Source organism: Oryctolagus cuniculus, chromosome 9, assembly GCF_051225735.1.
Source record: "Oryctolagus cuniculus isolate XC-2025 breed Fujian yellow rabbit chromosome 9, ASM5122573v1, whole genome shotgun sequence".
Classification (NCBI taxonomy): Eukaryota; Metazoa; Chordata; class Mammalia; order Lagomorpha; family Leporidae; genus Oryctolagus; species Oryctolagus cuniculus.
The window spans coordinates 95,177,380-95,187,650 of NC_142875.1; the positions used below are offsets into that span (position 1 = coordinate 95,177,380).

The 10,271-nt window shown below is 46.3% G+C and overlaps 1 long non-coding RNA gene across 1 annotated transcript in view; it reads left to right on the plus strand.

Moving 5' to 3' along the window:
* LOC138843844 (uncharacterized) overlaps positions 1–10,046 on the plus strand; it is a 47,824-nt gene extending 37,778 nt beyond the window's left edge. The window contains exons 3-4 of the long non-coding RNA XR_016212957.1: positions 8,374–8,508; positions 8,825–10,046. This is a non-coding gene — a long non-coding RNA (uncharacterized LOC138843844). The remainder of the gene's footprint in view (positions 1–8,373; positions 8,509–8,824) is intronic.
* Positions 10,047–10,271: the final 225 nt, after the last annotated feature.

Sequence of the window (10,271 nt, forward strand, 5' to 3'; positions counted from 1 at the left end):
TATTTATTTGACAGAGTTAGATAGTGAGAGAGAGAGACGGAGAGAAAGGTCTTCCTTCTATTGGTTCACCCCCCCAAATGGCCGCCACGGCCAGCGCTGCGCCAATCCAAAGCCAGGAGCCAGGTGCTTCCTCCTGGTCTCCCATGAGGGTGCAGGGCCCAAGCACTTGGGCCGTCCTCCACTGCACTCCCGGGCCACAGCAGAGAGCTGGACTGGAAGAGGAGCAACCGGGACTAGAACCCGGCGCCCATATGGGTTGCTGGCGACACAGGCGGAGGATAAACCAAGTGAGCCACGGCGCCGGCCCCAATTCTTTTCATAAACTCATTTAATTACTTCCCACATTGCTTCATGACCACCACCGCTTGTGAGAATCTGCCTCTCATGGATTCATCTCCTTCTAAAATGAGATCCATTATCTCTTATGCATTATTCAGGTCATACCAATTGTAGTCTCTCAAGAAGCAAGGAAATAATAAAAGCCAACTAGGGGTGTGAAACATAAGTGAGACACACCCCTAATGACTTCACCTGATCCAGAATCCCCTGTGCACCATAGCTCCCTCGGAGAGCTGCCAGAGAGCCTAAAATTATAGCACAAAAGCAGCTTCTTCCTTGGGTTAAGGGTGAGCTCTAAGAAGCACTTTGAAGTAGTGAATACTGGAGAAGTACTTAATAGCAAAAACCCACTTCTCCATTTAAAAAAATGAGAAAACTGGCAAAATATGGCCCACGTAACTTTTCCAGAACTCTATAAGTTAATCCTAGGCTTGCAACAATCCAAGGAGTATTTATTTACTCAAGGAATATGTCCTGTGGCATTTCAACTGCCTGTTCCCACTCTACTCCTCTCCCGGCTTCTACTTAGCATTGAAATCTAACAGCTTTGACCTGTGGGAACTATGAACCCCAGCAAGCATCCTTGCAGCCAGGAGAAGGGGCAGACATGTGCTTGGAGCCCCCCCAAAGCTACCCCTAAAAAACTGTCATTATTTCAGCTGCGTGGCTGTTCCCTGAAGAGCTCCATTCTCAGAGCCTGACTTCATTGACCTTCTCCAGAGAACGTTCAGTGCCCACAGCTGTACCCTCAGGGCATTTGTCAAACATAGTCAGCGGCTGTTATCTAACATGACACCTTCTGGTCCTGGTGACATTAGTTGGGGCTAACAAGAGGCTGACCAAAAAACTTAGAGTTCTGGGCTATGAGGTGTCTGTAGTGAGCTTTGTAAAGCTGTGATATATTCCTGAGAACTTAGAAGACCACTCACAGGTGCCAGGCTGTATTAATGCCCTGGTAAGCTCTCAGAAGGACTTAGTCTTTCATGTCTGGTTGACCTGGCGTCTCTGTGCAAGCAGGGAGTTAAGGCTAAGGCAATGTAAATTGTTTGCTGGAGAGTTGCTGGTTTACTTCAATGCAACACACAGTGAGTCCTTCAGTAAGACTGGGAGACTTGGGAACCACTACCCTAATGCATAGATATTTTAGTAGGTATAAACCACGGAGAAGATAGACTTTATAGAATTAGTTCACAAAAGTCAACAAACCACCAGAAAAGTAAATAGCAGCAACAGCAACTAATCCTAGGGAGTAGGGAATTTGGATATTCAGTGTTTAAAACATACAGCTTTCAACAAAAAAGAATGTGAGGCATGGAAAGTAGGGTTCATGCACAGGAAATAAAGTAGTCAGTGGACACTGTCCTAGAGAAAGCCCAGATGTTAGATTTACTAAACAAGGACTATAACTCAGCTACTATAAATATATTCAATTCACTAAAGGAAATTTATCTAAATAATTCAGAGTCAGTATATAATTAATATCTCACCAATTAGAGAATGAGATACAATTTATATATAAAAAAAGGAACTAAATACAAATTCTAGAGTTGGAAAATGTGTGCTAAAATAAAAAAAAGCATGAAGCAAAAACTCAAAAGAATTGAAAAGAGAAATAATAGGCAATTGAGCTGTAACAGCTGGAAGCTTCCATATCCTACTGTCAACCGTGGATAAAATGGCCAGGCAGAAGACCAACCAGGAAATGGAGGACTTGAACCACATCATAAACCAAGCAGACCTAACAGATATGTGTAGAATAATCCACTCAACAACAGTAGAGTACTATCCTTCTCAATGTATATGGGGGCTGGTGCTGTGGTATAGTGGGTAAAGCCACTGCCTGCAGTGCTGGCATCCCATATGGGTGCCGGTTCTAGTCCCGGCTGCTCCACTTCGGATCTAGCTCTCTGCTGTGGCCTGGGAAAGTAGTAAAAGATGACCCAAGTCCTTGGGCCCCTGCACCTGCTTGGGAGACCCGGATGAAACTCCTGGCTCCTGGCTTCAGATCAGCCCAGCTCCAGCCATTGTGGCCATTTAGGGAGTGAAGCAGCGGATGGAAGACCTCTCTCTGCCTCTGCCTCTCTGTAACTCTGCCTTTCAAATAAATAAATACGTCTTAAAAAAAAAAAAAAGACCATGTGCTAAGCCATAAAACCGCATAAAAAGTCAAGAAGTGAAAGCAAACAAATGTGTTCTGTGATCGCAATGGAATGAGATTAGAGACCAATAACTGAGAAACAACTCGTATAAATGAATCTATGGAAATTTAAAAACACGTTGCTACACAACCAATGATCAAAGAGGAAATCACAAAGAAAATTAGAACCTACTTGACATAAATTAAACTGGAGGAAATACCAAAACTTAAACAGCACAGTTAAAGCAGTGCTTGGAGAGAAATGTAACAGCTGTAAATCCTATAAAAAAGAAAAAAGACCTTGAATTAATAATAGAATCTTCCACCTGGGGAAACTAGACAGAGAAGAGCAAACTAAACCTCTGAAAAGCAGAATGAAGAAAATGATAAAGATTAGAATGGAAATAAATTAAATAGGAAATAGAAAAATAGATCAACAAAACCAAAGGTTAAGTCAAAAAAAGATAACAAAATTTCTAAAACCTTAGTTAAATTGAGAAATAAAAAAATGGGAGAAGACTTAAATTTCTAATATCAGGAAGGAAAGAGGTGCTAGCCTTACTAACCTTATAAAAATAAAACGAAATACAGTGTGAGTAATTTTATGCCAACAATTTAGATAACCACATGTATTTCTGGAAAGACACAAACTACTGAACCTAGTTCAGGAAGAAATAAAAAATCTCATTAGACATATAACAAGTAAAGAAATTACATTTGTAACCAATAAACGTCCACAAAGAAAACCCCAGGCCCAGATGGCTTCACTGGCAAATCTTACCAAATATTTAAAGAATAATTTGTTCCAGTCCATGGAAGACTTTTCCAAAAATAGAAGAGAAGACTTTGCACCTCATTCTATTAGGCCTGTAGTATGATATAAATAACTAGACAAAGATATCACAAAAATTGATATATGATAACTAGAATAAAGGACAAGAACCATGCAATCATAGCACAGGCACAGAAAAAGAATTTGATGAAATTCAATGCTATTTCATGATGAAACCACTCAACCAACTAAGAAAAGAAGGAACTTCCCCAACCTGAATAATTCACAGCAAACATTGAACTTAACGGTGAATTAAGTGTTTTCCCCCAGCACCAGAAGCAAGGCATGGATGTCTGTTTTTACCACTTTTTTTAATAGCTGTATTGGAGTTCCATCCAGGACAAGCGAGAAGAAGAAATACAAGGCATCCAGATTGGGAGAGAAGAAGTGTTAACTATATGCAGATGACTAATTTTTTATATAGAAAAGGCTTATGAATACATACAAATTCGTTAGAATTAATAAACAAATTCAGTAAGTTTGTAGAAAACAAAAGATTGCCAGATACAAAAATATATAAAGTCAGTTCTATTTCTAGACATTCACAATAAAAACACAAATAAATTTCCCCAAAATTCCCATTTTATAATAATGTTTAAGAGAATAAAATACTTAGAAATAAATTTAAATAAATTCAAAAAACAGATACAATGAAATCTATATAAAACATCATTAAAGAACTAAATAAATGGAAAGATACTGCTTACTCACAGGTCAGAAAACTTAATATCATTAGGATGACAATGCCTCTCAAGTTGACCTACAGATTCACAGTGATCCCTAGAAATCTCCCAGCTGCCTTTTTGTAAACACTGACAAGACCCAGAATAGCCAAAACAATCTTGAAATAGATCAAAGTTGCAGTACTCAAAATCTGTAATTTTAGAAACATTATAAAGTATAATAAACAACATGGTGTGGCACTGGCACAAGTATAGATACATGAATATATTTCAAAAAATTTTTGGAAAAAGTAGAATTAAAAGTGTATTGAGAGGGGCCTTCAGCCTAGCAGCTAAGATGCCATTTAGGATGTCCCACTGAGAGGGGCTGGGTTCAGTTCCCAGCTCCAGCTCCTGACTCCACCTTCCTGTTAATGCGGACCCTGAAAGGCAGAATTATAGCTCAAGGAATTGGGTTCCTGCCACACAGAAGGACACATGGACTGAATTCCTGGAGCTGGCTTTGGTCCTGGTCCAGCCCTGGCAGCTGTGGAGTAGTTAGTTCACTGCTGGGGAGTGAACCAGCCTATGAGAATGCACTCTCTCTCTCTTTCTTTCTCAAATTAGAACTTTAAATTCATTTTGATGCAAAGACATTTGAAACTCATGCCTAGATCTTTCATAATCTTCCATGGACTTTTTGAAGACCTTGTGTATCAATCAATGAAACAGAATGAGAATTATAGAAGCAAACCCTTACATTTATGGTCAACTGAGTTTTCACAAAGGGGCCAAGGCAATTCATAAGGAAAGAATAGTCTTCATCAAGTAGTGCTCTAACAATTGCACATTTACACATAGAAGAGTGAAGCTGGACCTCTCCTGAGACCCTGGAGGGGTCTCTTTAACACTGATGACTGCTACATTTCTTTCCTCCAAATTCTCAGACAAAAGTGAGCCTCCTGGTAGTCCAAGTGAACATGGATACCCAAAGTTCCAGAGTAGGTTGCAGACAAGAAAATAAAGTTCATTTTATTTAAGAAGGGATTTTGAGAGAGAGAGAGAGAGAGAGAATGCTCCCATCTTCTGGTTCACTCCCCAGATGGTCAGGACTGGGAACTCAATCCAGGAAACCCAAGAGGTGGCAGAAACCCAACTACTTGAGCCAATAGCACAAAGCTAGAACCAGGCGTGGAACTAGGACTCAAGCCCAGATGTTGTGATATGGGGTGTGAGCATCTTAACTGGCATCTCAACTGCTAGACCAAATGTCATTCCTTTAAGTGCATTTTAAAGGTTGAGACTAAGTGGGGCTGGTGCTGCAGCTCCCTTGGCTAGTCCTCTGCCTGTGGTGCCGACACCCCGGGTTCTAGTCCCAGTTGGGGCGCTGGATTCTGTCCTGGTTGCTCCTCTTCCAGTCCAGCTCTCTGTTGTGGCCTGGGAAGGCAGTGGAGGATGGCCCAAGTGCTTGGGCCCTGCACCCGCGTGGGAGACCAGGAGGAAGCACCTGGCTCCTGGCTTCAGATCAGCGCAGCACGCCAGCCACAGCACACCAGCCATAGCGGCCATTTTGGGGGGGTGAACCAACGGAAGGAAGACCTTTCTCTCTCTCTCTCTCTCTCTCTCTCTCTCTCTCTCTTTCTTTCACTGTCTAACTCCGCCTGTCCAAAAAAAAAAAAAAAAAAAAAAAAAAAAGACTAAGTGGAATATTGCTCAATAAGATTTGCCTTGTTAGCCGCTACTTAAAGTTGGGCAAGCGGCTGGTGCTGTGGCACAGCGGGTTAATGCCCTGGCCTGAAGTGCCAGCATCCCATATGGGCGCTGGTTCTGGTTCCTGCTGCTTCTCTTCCGATCCAGCTCTCTGCTATGGCCTGGGAAAGCAGTAGAAGATGGCCCAAGTGCTTGGGCCCTTGTACCCACATGCGTGACTTGGAAGAAGCTCCTGGCTCCTGGCTTTGGATTGGCGCAGCTCTGACCATTGAGGCCATCTGGGGAGTGAACCAGCAGATGGAAGACCTCTCTCTCTGTCTCTACCTCTCTCTCTAACTCTGCCTTTCAGATAAGTCTTTAAAAAAAAAGTTGGGCAAATATCAGTGGTCACCTTGGAACACTTCCTGTGTAGGGAACAGAGATTGTTCCTGCACAGTAGTGTGGTTTGAGGGTCTTCAGGAAACTTCCAGAAAGTTCTAGACTGCAGCTTTTGTATACACAAGTGCTGGTTGGCTCCTTGTCTGCCCCCTTCCCACTGTCCTCAGGTCTAGGAGAGAAGCAGATCACAGGAGAGGAATGTACTGGCCAGGTACCCAACTAGCAAGGCCCCAGCTGGCACAAGAAAAGTTTGTGAGTGCAGAAGAGTTCACACTCAGTGGATGCCGTCTCTGAGCTGGCCAAGCACAGTCCTGTTCACACTCTGGTGGGAGACAGGGGCCAGTTGCACCCAGGGGCCAGGACGCACACGGTCCCTGAGAGCATGAGTGCCCTAGCCCCGGGGTTTCCGTGGTACACAGTCCATGCCTGCCTCCCCCACAACCAAAACGGGGAAGGGCAGGTGCATTTTCCCATCACGTCTAAGAACCATTGCTACCACCTTGATTTGCTTGTTGAATTGGAGAAGCAGGCTGCAAATTGGGAGGGTTGGGGTCTGTGTGCGTTCTGCATATGTCACTCAGTCTCACTAGTTCTGCTCCACCGCCAGGGCCCCCCTTCCCTGTTGTGTATGTGGGGAGGCTACTTCTCGCCCCCAGAACTCTGCAGGGGGTTCTGGCAGTGGGGACCCCCACCATGTTCCCATCGTGACAAGCCCAGTCCATCGCACCTTGTGCCCTTCTGCTGAGCAGTCCACTTGGGCTAAAACCAGAACTGCTATCCTGCCCCTTGCTCTTCCCAGCTGACCCGGTTGTCCCTGCTCCAGGACCTAGGCTTTCATTCCTCAAATTCCAACTGATAGGGTCAGCATTGTGGCACAGCAGGGTAGGCTCCAGTCTGTGATGCCAGCATCTCATTTGAGTGCTGATTTGAGTCCCGGCTGCTCCACTTCCAATCCAGCTCCCTACCAATGTGCCTGAGAAAGCAGCAGAAGATGGCCCTATTGCTTGGGCCCCTGCACCCATGTGGGAGACCAGGAAGAAGCTCCAAGCTCGTGGATTTGGCTGGTCCAGCTATGGCCACGGCAGCCATCTGGGGAATGAAGCAGTGAATGAAAGATCTCTCTGTCTCTGTCTCTCCCTTTGTCTCTCTCTCTCTCTCTCTCTGTAGCTCTGTCTTTCAAATAAATACATCTTTTAAAAAAAAATCCAACTCATTTCCCACCTCCAGGCTTTTCCTTTTCCTGGAACTGCTCCCCTGTCTGGCCGAATCTGCCCTCTGAGAGCGGCCTCCCCTTAGCACCCCATCTACAGCATCAACTCAGTTCTTCCCAAAGAAAACCCCTTGCTTTCTTTCATGACACGAATCACAGTCCGTTTGCTTGTTTATTTGTTTCTCTCCCTTGGTTGTAAGGTGCACCTCTGCCTCATAAGGACATCAACACAGACCCACAATGTTCAGGGCCTTGCAGGCCAAGCCAAGGAGTTTGGGGTTTATTGCAAGGGAAATGGAATTCATTGGCCAGCAATGACACAATCAATCAGATTTGGGTTTGGCAATGACTTCCCCACCCGGCTGCTGTGTAGGGGGTTAAGAACGGGCAAAGCAGGCAAAGCAGGCAAAGCAGGCAAAGCAGGCAGGGACTCTGTGGGAGGCTGTTTGGAAGCTCAGGCAAGAGGGGATGGGGCACAGCAGCAGGTTCAGTGATGTCAGCAGCCTGGAGTGGCTGAGTGGAGAGGAAAGGAATAGGAGGGAGCAGACATTGTCCTGGCTCAAGTTCGGGTGGTGAAGCCATTCAGTAGACAGCAGGGGAGGTTAAGTCCACTTAGGACGGCTGACTGGGAGATGCTTATGGGACTTCCCAGTGAAGATGCTAAGTACAGGCTGGCGCCGCGGCTCACTAGGCTAATCCTCCGCCTAGCGGCGCCGGCACACCGGGTTCTAGTCCCGGTTGGGGCGCCGGATTCTGTCCCGGTTGCCCCTCTTCCAGGCCAGCTCTCTGCTGTGGCCAGGGAGTGCAGTGGAGGATGGCCCAGGTGCTTGGGCCCTGCACCCCATGGGAGACCAGGAAAAGCACCTGGCTCCTGGCTCCTGCCATCGGATCAGCACGGTGCGCGGCGGCCATTGGAGGGTGAACCAACGGCAAAGGAAGACCTTTCTCTCTGTCTCTCTCTCTCTCACTGTCCACTCTGCCTGTCAAAAAAAAAAAAAAAAAAAAAAAAAAAAAAAAAAAAGATGCTAAGTACAAGGGGACCACAGAGAGTTCACAGACAATTTGCATTGTTCATTTAATTCCGTTGTTCACGAACTTTTTGCAGAATCCACCATAAACAGATATTCAGGATTACTGGTTGGGACAGAGATGTGGCTGGAGTGACAGAAGTGGAAGTTCATCAACATCAGGCACTGTTCATAAAAATCAAGCCCGTGGGGCCGGTGTTGTGGCACAACAGGTGAGGCCCCCTCCTGTGATGCCAGGACCCCATTTTGGAGCACAGGTTTGCTGAGCCCTGGCTGCTCCACTTCCAATCCAGCTCCCTGCCGATGCGCCTGGTAAAGCAGTGCAAGATGGCCCAAGTAGTCGGGCCTCTGCCATTCACGTGGGAGACCCGGATGGAGTTCCTGGCTCCCAGCTTCAGCCTGGCCTGGCCCTGACTTTTGCAGCCATTTGGGGAGTAAACCTCTCTCTCTCTCTCTCTCTCTCTCTGTGTGTGTGTGTGTGTGTGTCATTCTGCCCTTCAAATAAATCTTTTTTTTTTTTTTTTAAAGAATGCCCACATGAGACCCCAGCAAGAGAAGAGTGAAGCAGGCCCCACACTTGAATGTCTAGTGGAGAACAGGTCTAAGTCCATGAGGGCTGTGCCAGAACACAGAACTGGGGATGTCCTGAGAGTTGCCAGGGCGAGAAGAAATCGCAGGCTGTCTGGTGCTGTGGTCTCAAGGTCTCCTAAATTCACAAGCTGAAACTCCATTGCCAGTGCAACGCAACTAGGAAGTAGGGCCTTTGGGTAGGGATTACCCCATGAAGGTGGGGTTCTCCTGGAGGGGACTCACGTTTCCCTTCTGCCCTGTGAGGACCCAGCATCCATACCCTCTGGAGGCCACAGCAACAAGGAACCATCTCAGAAGCAGAGATAGGGCCCTCGCTGAACACGAGCACCGTGACGCTGGAGCTCCCCAGCCTCTGGACCGGAAAGAAACCCATTTGAAAGCCGTTTCTGTTGCTTCCGAGTTACCCACAGTGGTTGTGGACTTTCAGATGTGTGAGCATAAGACGTTCCAGACACCACACAGGCCAGGCTCACACTACAGAGTCTTTGGCTTTCTGATGGTTTGTGGTTATTTCATAAAAGACACGTGCATAGTATACATGTGTATACAAAGTCCCACACAAGGCTACTATCGACCATCTGTCCTGGCCCTGAGGAGGTGTGGTAATGCCCATCGTGTGGGAAACCCCGAAGATTCAGAACCAGCACAGCCGTCCCTGAGCCTGGGCTCTCCCACTTACTTCGTCTATGACAAGTGGTAATCCTTCGCCTTTCTGGCCCACAATGGTGAAAACGTAAATAGAGCCAGGCCTCCACAGCCAGGGGTTTTGACATCGTGGATGCATCCAGTTACAGGAGGAAAAGAAGCTGTCCCCGGGGGCCGGCGCTGTGGTGCAGTAGGTTAATCCTCCACCTGCGGTGCCGGCATCCCATATGGGTGCCGATTCTAATCCCAGCTGCTCCTCTTCCAATCCAGCTCTCTGCCGTGGCCTGGGAAAGCAGTGGAAGATGGCCCGAGTCCTTGGGCCCCTGCACCCACGTGGGAAGACCAGGAAGAAGCTCCTGGCTCCTGGCTTCGGATCGGTGCAGCTCCAGCCATTGAGGCCATTTGGGGAGTGAACCAGTGGATGGAAAAACTCTCTCTCTCTCTCTCTCTCCTTCTCTCTCTGTCTTTCAAATTTATTAAATAAATCTTTTTTTAAAAGTAGGTTTTACATGGAGCCAAATCCCACACTGTTCCTGTAAATATGTGCAATGATTGTCAATTTTAAAAAACACAAAAAGGCAGGTTTATTACATTATTTTTTTAAAAAAAGCACAGTTACAACCTTCTAGGAACATCTTGAGGGTCTGCCCCTCCTCTAGGTGTTGATCCAACAATCCGCGTTTGTTACTGCATGTTTCCATAGAGACAGGCAGCGCACGCCTACAGTTCCGTGTTCCCA